Raw genomic sequence first — 17,871 nt, 5'->3', positions numbered from 1 at the left:
GGCCTTTTACCTGCACTTGATCTTTTCATTGAGAACTGTCGTTTTGATACCAGTCGCCTCAATTTCACTGCCCCCTCACCAATTCCAACCGATCTTACTCCGAGCTGACTGCACTCCGTGCTCTCAGATCTAACCCTAACTTGCTCACCAAGCCTGCCGATAAGAGTGGTGCGGTTGTTGTCTGGCATACTGACCTCTACCTTGCAGAGGCTGAGCGCCAGCTCTCAGATATCTCCTCCTACCGTCCCCTGGCCCATGATCCCATCATGGCACATCAGGCCATTGTATCCAGTACGTTTATGGATCTCATTTCATCCGGTGATCTCCCCCCCGCCATCCCCTTCCAAGCTAATAGTCACCCAGCCCCACACAGCTCGTTTCTATGTCCTGCCAAAAATCCACAAACAGGACTGTCCAGGTAGACGCATTGTTTCAGCTGGCGCATGCCACACATAATTCATCTCTTCCTACCTTGACTCAGTCTTCTCCCCACACTTCAATCCCTACCCACACACACCCATGATTCATCTGACGCCTTGTGCCTGTTTCAAAAGTTCCAGTTTACTGGTTGCAGCCACCTCACCTTTACCATGGATGTGCAATCCCTTTACACATGCATTCCCCACCAGGACGGTCTTAGGGTTCTCTGCTTCTTCCTGGAGCAAAGACCTGAAGCATCTCCACCCACAACCAACCTCCTCTACTTAGCCAAGCTTGCCCTCACCCTCAACAGTTTTTCGTTCAACTCCTGAAATTTTCCTCGTTATGCCTGTCTCTTCGTGGGGTGTGTTGAACATTCTTTGTTCCAGTCCTATTCCGATCCCCATCCACAATTCTTTCTGCGATACATCAATGACATCAATGATGGTGCTGCTTCCTTCTCTCGTCAAAAATGGGAAAACTTCGTCAATTTTGCCTCTAATGTCCACCATGCCCTCACTTTAACCTGGTCTGTCTCCATTACCTCCCTTCCCTTCCTCGACATTTCTGTTTCCATTTCTGGGGATAGACTGGCCACTAATATCCCTTACAAACTGACCGACTCCCACAGCTCTCTGGACTATACATACCCACATCCCACTTCCTGTAAAGACTCCATCCCATTCTCTCAGTTCCTCTATCTCTGTCACATTTGTTCAGATGAGGCCAACTTCGACAAGGGAGCCTCTGACATGGCTACCTTCTTCCTCAACCGAGGATTCCCCAGTTCCGTTGTCGACAGGGACCTCAACCAGGTCCGGCCCATCTCCTGTCCTTCTGCCCCCACCCCTCTCTTCCTCCTGCAACAGGGATAGTGTTCCCCTTATCCTCACCTACCATCCCATCCAGAAGATCATCAGACACCATTTTTGCCACTTTCAGCAAGATGCCACCACCAGACACATATTCCCCTCCCCTCCCTTGTCCAACTTCCACAGGGACCGTTCCCTCCAGGACACACAGGACATACCTCCTTCACCCCCAACACCTCCCCACAGCCCTACGGTACGTTTCCCTGTAACCAGTGAAGGTGCAACACCTGCCCATTTACCCCCTCCATCCCCAGTATCCATGGGCGCAAACATACCTTCCAGGTGAAACAACACTTCACCTGCCCTTCCCAGAATCAAGGCTACTGCATTTGCTGCTCACAATGTGGTCTCCTGTATATTGCGGAAATGAAGTGCAGGCTTGGTGACTGCTTTGCAGAACATTTATGTTCTGGTCGCAAAAAAAGACCCTGAACTACCTGTTGCCTGCCACTTCAAAGCGCCACCCTGCTCCCTGGCCAACATCTCAGTCTCCATCTTGCTACAGTGTTCCAGTGAAGCCTAGCACAAGCTGGAGGAACAACAACTCATTACCCGCTTGGGCACCCTTCAGCCCTCCGGACTCAATGTTGAGTTCAATATTTTTACGGCCTAAACTCCCACATGTCCCAGCTCCTCACCCACCCTCACAACAAGCCTTGTTACCACAGAGCCTGCAATTACACAGCCCCTGTTGTTAGCCACTAACAGTCCCCATCAACAACTACTCACCCTCCCAGCCTGATCGTTCGCAACTCATTTGTCTGTCCAAATGTTTATTTTTTCTCCCTCTTTGGGCTCTATCCTGTTGTTTACTCCCTACCCCTCCCACTTCCCTAATTTCTGCACATGAACTGACGACTTCCCAGCCACCATCAGTGATGAAGAAGGGTTACCGGACCCGAAACCTTAACTCTATTTTCTCCTCCACAGATGCTTCCAGACCTGCTGAGCTCTTCCAACAACTTTGTTTTTGTTCCTGATTTTCATCAACTGCAGTTCTTTTGGTGCTTATTTAGGAATTAGATTTATCTCATTGAAGTATGCGAATGTTACATTCAATGTTGTTCAGAATTTTTATCAGCTTATCATAAAGGGAGAAGGGAGGGTTCAAATGCAAAAAGTCAGAGACTTGTTTGTGGATTTCTTGGGTGGAGTTCAGACAGTATGACATGCACCCAACATCATCAGGATGTGGTCAAACAATTAAGGAACCATTTAAAAGTAGGAATTGTGACTATAAGCAACGGTCACTTTTTGACTCGACAGGATCCACCTTTACTTTATAATTGAAAAAAAAAGTTCAGTTTCATTTAAAATGCAATCTTATTCAGCTGCATGTGTACAATAAATTTCTTTGCACGTGAAGTCAAAGAAAATCAAAACTATTTCCCATCCGCCCACAGACTTTGTATAACTGTTAAGGTGCTTCCTTCGGGACCGAGGGTGTAGGTCCATGGCTATTTGAAGTTTACGTCACATCCAGACAGGGTGGTTAAAAAGGCCTTTGGCCACACTTGCCCTTGTGTTTAGGAGTTGGGAAGTCATACTGAGGTTGCACAGGATACTGATGAGGCCTCTTGTGGAATACACCGGGCATTTTCAGTCGCACAATTACAGGAAGCATATTATGAAGCTGGCGAGTGTTAAGAAGAGGTTTACCAGGGTGCTGACTGGTATGGAAGCTTTGATTTATAAAGAAAGGTTGGATTGATTTGGACTTTTTTTCGCTGGTGCTTCGGAGGTTTAGAGGTGACCTGACAGAATTTTATAAAATAATGAGACGTGTAGATAATACTTGTGGTAGTTGTCTTGTCCCGCGGGTGGGAGATTTCAAGACTCGACTCGGGGGGCATTTTAAGTTGCAAGGAGATTTTTTTTAAAGATATTCGCAATGACTGTGAACAAAAAAAATGACAAGTTCCATGAGAGAAACAGGTGTCAGAGAAACAGGTGGTAGTGAAGCAGGCGTGTGAGTTGAAATGTGTTTCGTTTGCCAGTGACATTCACCGCTTTGCAAGGTGGAGAACATTGAGGTGCAGCAGTGAAGGTGACTGCCTTTGCTGGTTATTCACATTGAGGATGCTTTTTCCGCTGATGTCCCTGTTAACATCACAAGTCGACAGGATGAAAGCTGCAGCAAGTCGTGTGGAGCCAGTGGGGCAATTGATACAGCGTCTGAATTTGGTTTGGAGGATTGAAATGTTATATCTTCTCTCGCTCGAGTGAAGTTCTCAGCTTTTCTGCCCTTGCAAATTGACAGTTGCTTCCGAAGCAGAATGTGTACCCAGCGCTGTTTTTGTCAGATTCCCAGCAGCTGAAGTGATTGGATCGCTGGGTTTTGGAAATTAAAAGTCGCACATGAGCAACACGAGTGTAGAACTATTTCAGCTCACTATCCATTACATATCCCAGCTCATGGTAATGGTTTCCATTGTCAGGGCAAACAGCTTGGGTTCCACGTCAAGCTGCCTTTTGTCTGGGAACATTGTGAAAGGCGACAGAGTGCAGACACGAAGGAGACAGAGTGCTTATAATCCTGAGGCATCTGTCACTCTCGGGGGATATATTTGTGTATCTCTCTCTGTGGCTGAACATGAGGATCATTACTTCAACGGGGCTGTAACATAGTTTTAACATCTCAAATGTCAGTCCCATTCATTGATTACAGGTATAAACACATTTTAATTTGCCCTCGAAAATTAAGAACACAATTGACTGTTTGCAAGTGCTCCCAGAGCCAGTCTCTGTGGCACAATTGGTTAGAGCGTTCGGCTGTTAACTGAAAGGTTGGTGCTTCAAGCCCCTCCAGGGACAATATGCTCCTTCTCTTTTAACCTAGATGACCGCTATCCAAGGGGTCTTTTGGTTAAAAGAAGCTCATTGTACTAGTTCCTCATGAATCAAGTAAAGCCCAACACAGACAAGCCTGAATGCGCAACCAAAGCAAAAAACACAAGGCGAATGCTTTGAATAGATGGACGCCCAAGGACACGCACTGACACAATGTCCGATTGGTCTTCTTCCTCACGATAGGAGCTCGAAGACAGCGAGAAACTGTCCCCAAAAGGAGCAATAAAATGAAAAGACAAAAACAATGCCATTGAGAAAAGTTGCCAGGGCACTCAGCCTCTACGCTTGGAGTCTAGTAGTTAGGGTTTAGTGCTGCCACTGCCGTGGCCCTGGTTTGATTCCCGATCAGGCGCTTCAAACTATGGTTTGCTAGTTCTTCATGACTTCATGCATTTTATCCCAAAAATATAACAAAGAACAACAGATGTTAGAAACCTGAAACCAAAATAAAATGATTTGATCGACAATCCGAGAAGTTCTTGCAACTTCTGTGGAGAGAAACAGAGTTCATGCTTCTCATCCACTGAGGCTTTGTTATACCCGGATCAGTTGTGCACTTCCACATTATAATATCGGGGAAATAATCACTTTTATCTGTAGAATCAGCATAATTATCAAAATATGTCGGTAGTTTCCAACCATCAACATTACTCCTTTAAAAGGACTATATCGGCTGTCATGCTGATTCAGTTGCCCTGGGGTGGGGAAAGATTCTGCGAAAATGGTTGCCTTTTCCTTTCCTTTTCTGTCAGTTAGTAGCCATGCCGAATGGAGAATTGGTTCCTTTCAGTGTCTACCTCAGTATGTATCTCTGTTTGTCTCACATTGTCGCTCTGCACCCAACTCAGTGCCCTTTCATGTTCTCCCAGTCTCCATTTGTCCATATCCCTCATTTGCGATTTCTCCTCTTTGAAAAGCCTATAAGTCCGAGAGTGTTTGAGGGTGGGGCTGATGATGGAGGTGCTGACAGCAGTTTTATTAAGTTGACAGCGTGGAATTCTTTCCAATGACCAGGGTCAGGAAACAGTCTACTTGCATTCAAGGACATTTAAAGGAGACCGGCTTGTATTTATATAGCGCTTATCACCACCAGTGAGGAAGCCAATTTACAGTGAGGAGACATCTTTTAAAACTTGATTCATTTTCCTCCGAATGTGATATAAAGTCAGAAGTCACACAACACCAGGTTACAGATGGACAGGTTTATCTAAAATGACAAGCTTTCGAAGTACAGATCCTTCATCAGGTAAAGAGGGTGCATGTGATACATTCACAGCAGCAAAGACCCTTTTAGATAAGAGACTGAAATCGATTTCATAATGAGCTTCCATGTTCTCCCAAAGATTAAAAAAAAACACGTCAAAGGCATCAAGGCCTCATACAGGATTCAAACTTGCAACTTCTCGCACTCACAACATCCAGCTGAAGGGGCAATCAGGCCACGAGGCCAAGGAATCAGTCTAGTTATGTTCCCCTTAACAATAAATCAGATGCTACTCAGACAGTGATAGTGTCCCTACCTCAGATGTAGGAGACTAGAGTTCAAGTCCTAGCTGCTGCAGAGGTGCGTAATAACATATCTGAACATATTGATTAGACAATTATTCCGCTTTGCTTCAGACAGTGAAAGCAGCAAAAAACATCTCGTTCTGTCTCCCTGTTCCTGGGACGGGGCTGTTTTTGCCTTCCGCTGGGTGAGGGTACTCTCCATTGGCAGATGCATTAAATAATTTTCCTCCACGGGAGGGCAGTGCTGGGAGACAGCAGATGCTCTACCACTCCCTCTCAAGCACTGATAGATGGAAGCAGCAGAAGCAGTGGAATCTGGCTTGTGCGGCAAATTGAAAATGGCTATTTGGAACTTTTGTCGAATGACGTTTACCAGAGAATGACAGAAGCTTGAAGAACTGCCAAGAAAAAGAGAACATGAAACTGGAGTCGCATCCCTTCAGCAATTTAAAATGGGATCTTTCGATGCAGCCTTTTTGGTGTTCAGAAAACGTTTGCACACGGAAACACTGCAACTATCACCTCAGCAACGCGGTTGTATGTTCGTTTGCTGCATCCAGAGCAGGATTCAAAATCTGACACGAACAGTCCCGGAATAAGAGAATCTGAGTGAAGCACTCACTCACTGAGAGACATCCCCAACGGCCTTGAGTTGCGGGGCTGCAAACAGTACAGCGTGTAAGGGAGGATTAATAATGAAGCATTGTTTCTTCCCCACTCAAAGAGACAGGGACAGTAATGTCATAAACCCATGGTGTGATTCCCGTGTAAAAAGGAGCCATTCAGCCTATTGAGTCCACGGCAACTCTCTGCCTCTTGTATTTCTTTGTAGTTATTCACAATCAGTGAGACCTGTCCGAAAAGTGGTGAACTGTGTCTGTGTCGTGACGGTGGCTCCAACATGATGGTCGTCTAGTTCTTCATGCCTGAAACAGCATGTGCAATTACTGCATTTCTTGGGAGAAAACTGGAAGTAATGTGTCTCAGCTACACCGTTTAATAGCAATTTACAGGAGACTGACAGTGAACAGGAGTAATGGATTGAGGCCTTGATAAGAGTGTCACCTCACCTGTCTATCAGTATGAATGATTAATTTCAGACACATGAAGCAGAAAGCTCATCATAACAAAGAGTGCAGAACAAAATGCCATGTGCCTGCAGTGAACAGCAGAGGATGGGGTGGCTCCATCAAACTCTAGATCATGGGCCCAGCACACTCCCACTTCACCACTCAGTTTGCTTGTGCCATGTGCTTTTTCTGCTTTTCATTTGCCGTGTGGCATGCACTTTCAAGAATCAATTGAAAAACCTTCATTGTTGTTGTGCAGATGTGTCCAACCTGTGTAAACATAACCTTCATCTAATGTCCCACGGTCTCTTAGTCGAACATTCTGATTTCACTCAGAATCACATAATTTGTCACAATGCAAATGGAGGCCATGCAGCCCACCTTAGTCGTGCTGCTCACCACAATGAGTAAATGAATGTCTCTTTTAGTGTAATTCGCTTGCCTTTTCCATGTAACTGTACGCATTGATACCTGAAACATAACTGTCAAATTCCCTTATATGTTGATTGAATCTGCATCTTTAGTATTTTTAGATAGACCCTCTGTTCAAGACATCAAACAGACCAGCTTTCACCTTTTCTGTTCTCCAAGGAGAGGATTCCCAACTTTTGAATCCATCTTCATTGCAGACATTCCTCATATACAGCAACATTCACCTGAATCTGTTCAGCGCTGTCTAAAATACTTCACATCCCTGCTTCCAGAGGTTTTACGCCCTGAAGGACCATTCAGAGTCAGAATACATGGACGAACAACCTGAAACATTTGTTTTCACTTTGAACAAGTGTTTTTTTTTTGTCCATGTTCACTGCAATGGGACCTCTGCCCCATCTCCAGTTCAGGCACCCCGACCTCTGTCAACAAAGCTGTTTTTTTGGAAAGGCTCACTTGGCATTGTGAAGAAAGTGAAGCATGGAACTGGGGCTCACATGGGAGTTGAACCCAGGAACGCTGGCATTTCATTGCTACAGGAGTACTCTCAATGAGAATCATAGCCTAAGACCAACAAGCCATTTGCCAATACAGGCTGGAGGGGACACGATGGAATAGTGCTACTTTCGCTGCCCTGTGAATCCAGAGATCCGGACAATGTTCTGGCACCGGCGTTCTAAACGACAGCAGATGGTAGAAATTGAATACAATAGATATCTAGAATTCGGAATCTAATGATCCCCGTGAATTGATTGTTGGGGCAAACCCCATCTGGTTCACTAATGCCCATTAGAGAAGAAAACTACCATCCTTTCCTGGTCTGCCCTACCTGTGACTCCAGACCCACAGGCAATGTGATTGACCATGTGCCTGAGCAATTAGGGATGGACGATAAGTGGTCGCCTAGTCAAAGACGCCGCCATCACGTGAATGATTTTCCTATGACGATTTAAAAAAAAATACTCGCCACAGAGACCCTGATGGATCTCATGCTGAAGCCGATTTCAACAAAATCAAACCTCCCAAGTGAAGATGGGAGTGAGACACATGACGCCAGGGATTGCCTGTGATTCGAATGAGAGAGCTGTTCCTACTTACCCAATCCACATGGAACAGGAATCGTACCTCTAATCCAATGAACTAGCAACAGCTCAGTGTCATTAACACGAAAGAAGCACTGAGTTTTATTCACAGCTTCTTCCCATTCTGAGCCCCTGTTCCCAGGAGGCTCTGAAGCTCTCTTCTCCCAAGACCAGGCTCTCTCTATGGGCGGCTGAAGTAAACAATCTTCCACGGGCAGGTCGTGCTGGAGGAGAACAGCATGAATGTGTTCTTCAGATCCCTGTCAACACATGCTTACAGTTCAGGGGAGGGGTGTGGTGTGAGTGAGAGGCATGGTAAGTATGGAAGACTGTACAAAAGGGAGAATACACATACACAGAAACTAACATTCTGGTGGTAACCTTGTCCAAATTACTGCATCTGATGCAGAGCAAAAAATGCAGAGTTACTGGGAAAGAAAAATATCCCACTTAATAATGAGGAGCTGTGCCTGTGTCCTTCGCGCAGTCACAGAGATGGCACAGCTGTCTGATTCAGCATGCGGTGTTACTGAAAGGAGTGCTGTCTCTCAGACACACTGCACCTGATGTGTATGAAGCTCAACACGTTGTTCACAGCTCAGAAAATAGATTTTATTGTTCAAATAATCCCAAAGTGACAGAGAATGTGAGACGGCAATTCAGATCATCATCTGAACAGCTCCTGGAGAGAAGTGGGATGCATGAGAGAAGACAGCATCGACTAGTGCATACTTTCGGCATTTACAACCTTTGTCCGTGCAATAGTAAAATCAATTTAAGAAATTGATTCCGTTAGAGATAACAGGAATCAGTTGACAAAGTTTATCATGTTTTCGAAACCACAGTAAACAATGTTGGTGTCCTTCCTAACGTCTTCATATACCAGCAAACCCAGTCCGTGTCTTTAATGATGTCTTTATATCCAAGTAAAGGTTATCCATGTACATTATACTGTCTTAGATCCCAGGAAACCCTGGCTTGTGAAAGGATGCTGGGCTACTCAACCAAAATTCAATGCTTCAACTCTCCTCTGTGCTGTACAATCTCCTGTACAAGGAATTGCAGCTCCTGCAGCCCAATCTGAATTAGTTGGCCCTGCATCACCCTCAGCTTCTGGTTTCCAGTGAACATTTCAATTTTGAACAAACCTGTCAGTGTATGCTCATGCCATATGGGCACAAGGTGCAAACATTCAGCTGGACTGGCTGTTCACTGAGATCATGAATGACCTTTTAATTTCACTCTTTCTTCTGCACTATCTCCTGAGCTCTTTTCTATTTTAATCTGTTGCAAACTAACAACATCAGTCTTTCACAGGCTCTTAACGGAGGATTCATAACCACTAGAGCTACGAATTGTAAAGATTCTCCCCATCCTGAGTTTCCTAAAATCAGTCCGCTGTTTGCTAAGTAAGCCTGTTGTGTGTCTGGAATTTTCTAGCGTTACATATTTTCTGTGGCGTTGTGATCGTATAGTTGATCGTATGTTGCAGTATGATCGCAGTTTACTTTGGAATTACTGCTGTTCCCTTTTTTCTCTTAGCATACTTTAAAGGAACACAGGAGGAGATCAATAAATGTGGCACGGAGATATACAGAGAAAGGTATGTGAAATGCAACGTTGTGTGATCAAACCTCACCCAGGGCAGCTTTTATTACCTTAAACCATTATTTTTGGAGCATTAAGCTCAGGTAGTGACATCGAGTTATGTTAAGATAAGCCACGTTCGCTTGAAAATACCAGTATTATGGCATTCTGGTTGATTAGATCATTTGTGAGTTTTGTCTCATTTTAGGATGTTGAAATCGTCCGTCCCATTCACAAGTGTGTGTTATTAACATAAGACACTGAAAGAGGTGGTCCCAACACGGACTCCTGCCTTCTTGCCCTTCAGTTTGTTTTGTTCAAATGGCTGAGCAGATTTCCAAAAAAATGCTCATTTCCCCTCATGTGAGAAGTAAAACATAACCTACTCTTCATGAGGTTTAAATACACAGTCGCCTCCCCTAGGCAGCCATTTCATTCAGTGGGTGATGGCTTGGTGTAAACAATATTATGCTGATCTTTAATTACTTAATCTATAGGCTCGAAATTTTATTTTTCAATTCATCAGGATTTCCCAGCTCCTCCCTTTGTAGCAGAGTGACAGTGAGTTCAGAAAGAGATGTTTCTGATCAACAGCAGTTCCTTTCCTGCTAGGGGACATAGGCACAGTTATTTTTATCCAACCGCGGAAGCCACAGTCCCACAGTCTCTCTTCACATTAACGCTGAATCTGAATGTTATATTCTGTGTCGAGAGCAGGGATACAGAATGAAGATGGTCTGGATAGTCTTTGCTGCTTTGAATCCCAGAAGCAACGTGGAATGTAGTTTGCTCTGAATGAGTCCCAGCTGGCCCGGGGCTGCTGATGCTGCTCAGGCTCGTTGGCCTCGGGGTTTGATTCTCGCTTTGGGGATTATACAGCGTGGATTATGCGAGAGGTACTGGGTTGAACGCCGGGATTTCTGGTCTTCGTGTTGCCAACTCTCATGATCAGATTTCTGGAAAAAAAGGCCATGCCCAACGTGGTCGGACTTCCTGAAGTAAGGATAGGGCAGAGGTGACAATATACCGAAGATGGCAGAGGGAAACTTGTTGAAAGTGAAAACAAGGGCCTGAGCACGTTTGTACACACAATCTAACATTGAATAAGTCGTCCATAAAAATCTGGTGAAGTTGAAACACGTTATTTGTGGTCTGTTAAAAGGTGAGGACTTGCTGTAGCAATTCCATGCGCTGTTTTGGACAGCAGCGTCCTCCCATTGACATGGCAAGTTGTGAATAACAAGACGATCACGCGACAATATTAAATCATTGAGAATCAGATTATCAGAGACAGAATTACGAACAGCTCCCATCATTAGGCCAGATATGCCCGCTACTGAATAATACCAGAGAGAAACAGACAACAGAGCTTGATGGGGTTACTGTGCTGAATGGCTCTCTTCTGTACGGGAATACAACATGAGTGAAAGTTTCACTCCGATTATCTTAATCTGGGGCTGGTGGTGTCAAATATTAACGCCTGTCTGGCTGTAGCAAACTGCATTGTATCAGTCTTTTGCAGGATTTCTGTGTGATGACGATTCCTGAACATCAAACAAGTTGCACAGAAGAAAATAATCTCACATTGACTGAACTGAAGGAATCTCTGGTGTCCGTTTCTCCGAATCCCACCAGCTTAGCATCATTTTATATCTCCGATACCAAACATATAGCGGAAGTTTGCAATCAAATTTACATTCAAGTCACTGACCCCCATGTGTTTGGGAGGCAGCAGAAAAGAACATGTGTTTTTTGCAAGTGGAAGAAAATGCAGGGGTTTTACTGGCTCGTTGGTCCAGAATTATGATTCGCACTGAGAGGTTTGTATTTAACTCGGATGTGAGAGATCTCAGATTCAAATGTTGGGCCATCTCTGCTTGTTTCATTTTAGTTTTCGCAGGTGGCCCGACCAGGTTTTCTAAAAAAAAATAGAGCTGCACTTCATGAGGTTGGACATCTTGAAACAAGATGAAGTTTCGGAGCAGCAGTGTCATTGTTGCGAACATGGCTACATAGCGAACATTGGAGGTGAAAAGTGCGGGTTTGGGATTTCGCCCATGCAATCTGACATTGAATAAATCTGGATTCTTGCAATTATTTGGGCAGGAAACCTCAGGTAACGGAGGCACAAAGTGATTGGAGTTAATGCAGAGCAGAGTCTTTTTCAACATTCATTATTAGGTCGAGGTCGTCACTGGCTAAGTCGTATTTATTGCACACCCCTAACATAGAAACATTGTACAAAACAAATTGAACAGTTTTGTTTTGAAAAATGCAGATTTCAGAATCACGTTGAGCTTTGGTGAAGGAATTTACTGTCTTTATCCAGTTTGCACTGGAACTGACTGTACACCGACAGGTGAATTTCAGTTACGTTTTGAAACAGTTGAGAGTCAGTCAGGTCACGGGGATTGCCTTACAAGCCTTATAAAAGCCAACCAACAGAGAAAACCTGGCCCTGATAGAGATGATATTCATTGGATAGTTAGTTAGATTAGTTGAGTTGAAAATTGGAGAAGTCACATTAAATAAACAAAGTATAACCATAGTGCAACTGTAACATCTGTGACTCAGTCTCATTAACAGAATTGTATGCTAGCGAGTTTTGAGAAGATTTGTAGCTCAGGTTGAGTTTCTGGTTGTGAGTTTGCTCGCTCAGCTGAAGGCTAGTTTTCAGACGTTTCATCACCATTCTAGCTAACATCATCAGTGAGCCTCCCACGAAGCTTCGTCGGAGGCTCATTGATGTTGTTCCCTAGAATGGTGACTAAACGTTTGAAAAATAACCTTCCAGCTCAGCGAGCAAACTCACATCCAGAATTGTATACTAACATGATCCTCATTCTTCAAAAACAAATCAAAAAGATTAGAAAGGTCCCAGGCAGGTTTACCTGGAAATAGAGACATTATGAAGAGTTGAGATGAGTTTACTGAGATATGAAGTCATTATGAAGAACACCGACCGGGGTATATCGGAACAGTGGAAAGAATGAAAGATTTTATTCATAAAATGTCAGAAATACTGTACCAGAAACAGGAAAAATTGGGGTGCAAACTAACATTTTTTTCTGATAACGTGAGGATTAAAGCGAATAAATAGGAAGGGAATTTCCTCTTTCTGGTAAATCAATAACCAGGTTTAATACGTGAAAGATAAAGAAAACATTCGGGAAAAGTGTCTTTCGCTCAAAATGTTACTAATTCGTGTGATTTTGCAAAAAAACAACATAGAGAAATTGATTCCAGAATGCTTTAAAAGACACATGTGCATAGAGTCAAATAGACACACAGCACAGAAACAGACCCTTCAGTCCATTCATTCCATGCTGAATCGAATCCCAAACTACACTAGTCCCACCTGCCAGCTCCTGGTGCATATACTTCCATGCGTTTCCTATTCACGTACTTGTCCAATGTCCTAAAACTTGTAATTGTACCCGCATCCCTCACTTCCTCAAGAAGTTCATTCCACACACAAGCCACTCTGTGTGAAATATTCGCCTCATGTCTTTTTAAAATACCTCTACTCTCTACTAAGCAATGTGTATCCGTAGTCTTGAAATCTCCCATCCCAGTGGAAAAAAAAAACACAATTAACACCGTCCACAGCTCTCGTTATTTATAAAGTGCTATAAGGTCAGCTCTCAATTTCCCACGCTCGAGTGGAAAAAAGTCACAGCCTACACAACCTTTCTGTACACCGCACACTTTCCATGTGACGCAGCAAATCATCTTCTGAACCTTATCAAGTAAAACAAAAAAAACCTTCCTCTAACAAGGAGAACAGAACTCCAATCGGTATTCGAGAAAATATTTCAGCAGTGTCTTGTTAAAAAACTATTTTGCCAGATGTCTATCACCACTTTTCACACGAGCGGGAGTAGAACTAATTTCCTGGGCCCTGCACAAGCATCTACCTTGAAGGTAACAAATAAGCCTCACCTGGAAGTAACAACACATGTATCAGTACTTTTTCTCCTCTTTGATGCCAGCAGGAACATTTCCATCAATAACTCAGTGTTTCGGGAATATGATGTAACATGCAATCTGAAGCAATCGTTTTTCAGCTCGTCTGTGTTTAACCAACGCTAGCGGAAAGTGTGATAACTTTTTAATAAGTGCAGTCAAGCAAACGTTACATCAGCAATATGAGTCTTTTTGCAAAACGAAACACTGGGATCTGAGATGCTACTGACGCCAAAGAAACTTTCGCATTGAAAAGTGGGAACAATTCGGCTCACAAGTTTTAAATCTAATCTATTCGGCATGAGTTTCGCAGCAAGTAACCCAGTCGAGTATCAGTATGAGTCAAAATGTCTGGGAGCATGAAAAAAAATCGTGTGCCTTCTTAGAATATGAGGTGACTCTTAGCACAACGATTCCGAGGATATACATGAAGTGGGCTCACAGTTTTGCTTGTTTGCTGTTTTTGTCGTTTATTTGTATTGCAGGTAAAATGGTTATCTCAAATGTGGTGATTATACCATTGGCTATTTTTCGTGGAGATAAAAAAGGAAACCGAACATTTTACATCTGCCTATCACATGAACAAAGTTAAAGACTGAAATTTGCAGGCTGCCAATGCCATTTCACACAATTTGCCAACGTGTAGCCACAAAACAGTAAAGAGATGAGGTTATGGAAGATAGCGGTACATTGTGGTTTTCGGTAAGTTCAGCTGTTTCGAGTGTGGTTGTAAGAACGCCAAAATCATGGGTGCATTCCTTCATGCGATTCGACCATTGAAAAAAATGGACTGATCAATAGGAAAGTCAGAAACGTGGAGGCAGTCAATGTTGCGATCATCATGGAAAAAAGAGCTGATGGTACTTGAGGTTGCATAGTAGTGTGGTGGTCAGTTAGCTCAGCCGGTTAGAGCATGGTGCTAATAACGCCAAGGTCGTGGGTTCGATCCCCACACTGACCAAGTGCATGGAGCCCACGTGGCTTCCTACAGCTTTGGTGGTGCAGTCTCTGCTTTCACCATTGGCTCGCAAGTGAGGTATGTCACTGAGTATTTTTGCTGCTGCGCCGCAGATTGCAATTGGAAGATGTTTGATTGGTTCTGATTCACGCCGCAGCCGAAATGCTGCATTTTCACACAATTTGCCAAAGTGCAGCCACAAAACAGTATACCTCCATTGCACAATGTCACATTCAAAAGCGACAGTGTAAGCAATAACTAACCGGACCCATCATCGCAACTTTGACCAGTGCAGCAAATTGATCCGGGTTCACTGCTCCTCACCAAGTTTTGCAAATAGCCGGAAGTAAATGCTGTAGAAACTAAGAAGATCTGACATCATCTGGAAGAGAAGCACAGTTAGTGTTTCGAATTGAAAGAAACTATTGAATATTATTTTTCTGAACGTCTGTTACTACATTTCCCACGACAGCCAGTGGAACTAACTTCCCTGGTCAGGCCTCAAGCATCTGTATTGAAGGTAACAAACAAACATCTTCTGGAGTTAACAAGGCGTCTATCACATTCTGCGAAAGTGTCATTGAACTTGAATCGTTAACTCCAATTTTATTATTCTCAACACATACTGCCAGAACTGATGTGATTTTCCAGCAACTTCTCTTATTGTCCGTCACTGATAGCATCACAGCTCTTTTGGTTTAACTGACGAAGAAATTTTATCGTTTTGAAGCTGAAACAAACTAGCTCACCAGCTTCAGTTGAAATCTATTTGGCATGAGTTTCATGACAACTCCCTCAGCAGAGTCTCATCAGGAGTCAAAGTATCTGTGATCGAGCTTGAAGAAACAAACCACGCATCTGTTGAATCTGAGGTGCTGCTCAGCACAACGATCAAACAACATGCATAGAACAGGTTTGTGGCTTTGTGACTGAAATTGCTTGCTTCGGGTCTTTGTAGGCATGGGGATTGCAGGTCAAACAGTTTCTTGAAATTGTGCAATTCTACGATTGACGATGAACTTGAAACTTACAAGATAATGTATGGTTTAGAAGGGGTGGACGCTAGGAAGTTGTTTCCTTTAGGCGGGGAGACTAGGACCCGTGGGCACAGCCTTAAAGTTGGAGGAGGTAAATTTTAAACTGAAATGAGACGACATTTCTTCAGCCAGAGAGTGGTGGGCTTGTGGAATTCATTGCCGCAGCGTGCAGTGGAGGCCGGGACGTTAGATGCCTTCAAGGCAGAGATCGACAAATTCTTGATCTCAAAAGGAATCAAGGGCTACGGGGAGAGTGCAGGGAAGTGGTGTTGAAATGCCGATCAGCCATGATTTAAATGGCAGAGTGGGCTTGATGTTCCGAATGGCCTTACTTCCACTCCTATGTCTTATGATCTTATAGTCTAACTGAACAATGCTAAATGCTGAAATGTGGAGACAGCCAATGCTGTGATTGTTATCGGTAAACAGATGAGGTTACTCACGAGGGTGTATCGTTGTGTTCATCAGTTAGCTCCGCTGGTTATTGCGTGCACCTTATAACGTCATGTGACGAGCTCGATCACGATGCTAGCTGTGTACGTCAGACCCATATTGCTAGTTTCGTACTTTGCGTCCTGTTCGGTGGCGTATGATGCAGTCTCTGCTTTTTCTCTTCACCATCGGCATGCAATTGAGATATGTTTCTGGGTGTTTTCGCTGCTGCATCGCAGTCAGCGATCAGATTGTTTGTTCTGATTGACCCCGCAGCTGACATGCTGAATTTTCACACAACTTGTCAATGTGCAGCTGCAAAACAGTAAACTCCCACTGCATAATGTGACATTCAAAAGTGACTGTCGAAGCAGTGACTAATCGGACCCATGATCACAACTTTGCCCAGTGCAGCAAAATGATCAGAGCTCACTGCTCCTCAAGAACTTATAAAAATAACAGGAAAAAGAATTTATGTACAAACTAAGCTAACCTGGCATAATCTGAAAGAAAAGCAGAATTATTGTTTCATATCGAACAAAACTACTCAAAATTATCTTGCCGGCTGTCTATCACCACTTTTCCCACGACTGCCAATTGTGCCAACTGCCCTGGCCTTGCCTCAATTATCTGCATTGAAGCTAACAAACAAACCGCTCCCGGACTCAATAAGTCTTGTATCAAGTTCTGCAGAAGCATCACTGGACTTGAAACGTGAACTCTGACTTTTTTTTCACAGACGCTGCTAGACATGCTGAGCTTTTCCAATAACTTCATGAACAAAAACGGAATTTGCTGGAACTGACCAAGAATCATTGAGTGCAGTCTTTTTCGAAAATCTGATCAGGGTGCTGTCAAAATGCAGGCAAGCAGTCGGGGTGTGCGCACAATTTGCAGCATCGTCACTACAATGTCTGAATCTCAAACCTGTTATAGCTCTTCCTAAAGTAAATGAATTCCCCATTGCTTGGGGAGAAAAGACACCAAACAGCTTCAGTAACAGCCTTTTCCCTAGTATCTCCGTGCTCCCATGAGCCTGCTGTTTGCGCCCATTCTCCTTTTCATCCAGCGTTTGCCCATTGCTAAATGGATTTACCCAGTTACATCCTCTGGCAGGCAATGCTTTGCATTTGGTTCAGAGAATTTGATTGGGAAGCTGCTCCTGTCTGCACATCCCGACGGCTTCACAGGACCCACGAGGAACAGAAACAGTTTGAGAGACTGTATTTAGATTGAAGGGTTTACTGTTAGTTTGTGGGAAATCACTGTCAAGGAAACAAATTAAACTGTCAGATCAGCATACAGGAGGTTCCGGCATAGAGGATCTTGAGAGGAAATATGAACAGCACAGAGCCATTTCAAAACAGCGACTCCTGTTAATAGGCCCAGGGTGCTCCCACTACACAAGGAATTCTCACTGTGTAATAAAAGCTCGCTGAAGGAGAAAAATATCCACCTTCATTCCACACAGCAGCAACAATACGTGGTCAGGAGGTGTGCAATGACAGGCCGACAAAGCTGTTGAGACAGACATCAACTCACTGATATCATAAAATGGTCAGTTATGTAAAGGTGCCTTCACTCTGTCATGAACAGTCGGATCCAATCAGTGTGGAAGCAGGCCCTTTGGCCCAACTTAGAACACACTGAGCCACA

General features: G+C 43.9%; 1 non-coding gene across 1 annotated transcript; it reads left to right on the top strand.

The window, feature by feature from the left end:
- Positions 1-14,675: 14,675 nt before the first annotated feature.
- trnai-aau (transfer RNA isoleucine (anticodon AAU)) lies at positions 14,676-14,749 on the top strand. Its single transcript has one exon. It is a non-coding gene; the product is annotated as a tRNA-Ile (tRNA).
- The last annotated feature ends 3,122 nt before the right edge of the window (positions 14,750-17,871 follow it).

The sequence above is a fragment of the Stegostoma tigrinum genome, unplaced genomic scaffold (genome assembly GCF_030684315.1).
Source record: "Stegostoma tigrinum isolate sSteTig4 unplaced genomic scaffold, sSteTig4.hap1 scaffold_57, whole genome shotgun sequence".
Taxonomy (NCBI): Eukaryota; Metazoa; Chordata; class Chondrichthyes; order Orectolobiformes; family Stegostomatidae; genus Stegostoma; species Stegostoma tigrinum.
This window is presented reverse-complemented; position numbering and strand designations above follow the sequence as displayed.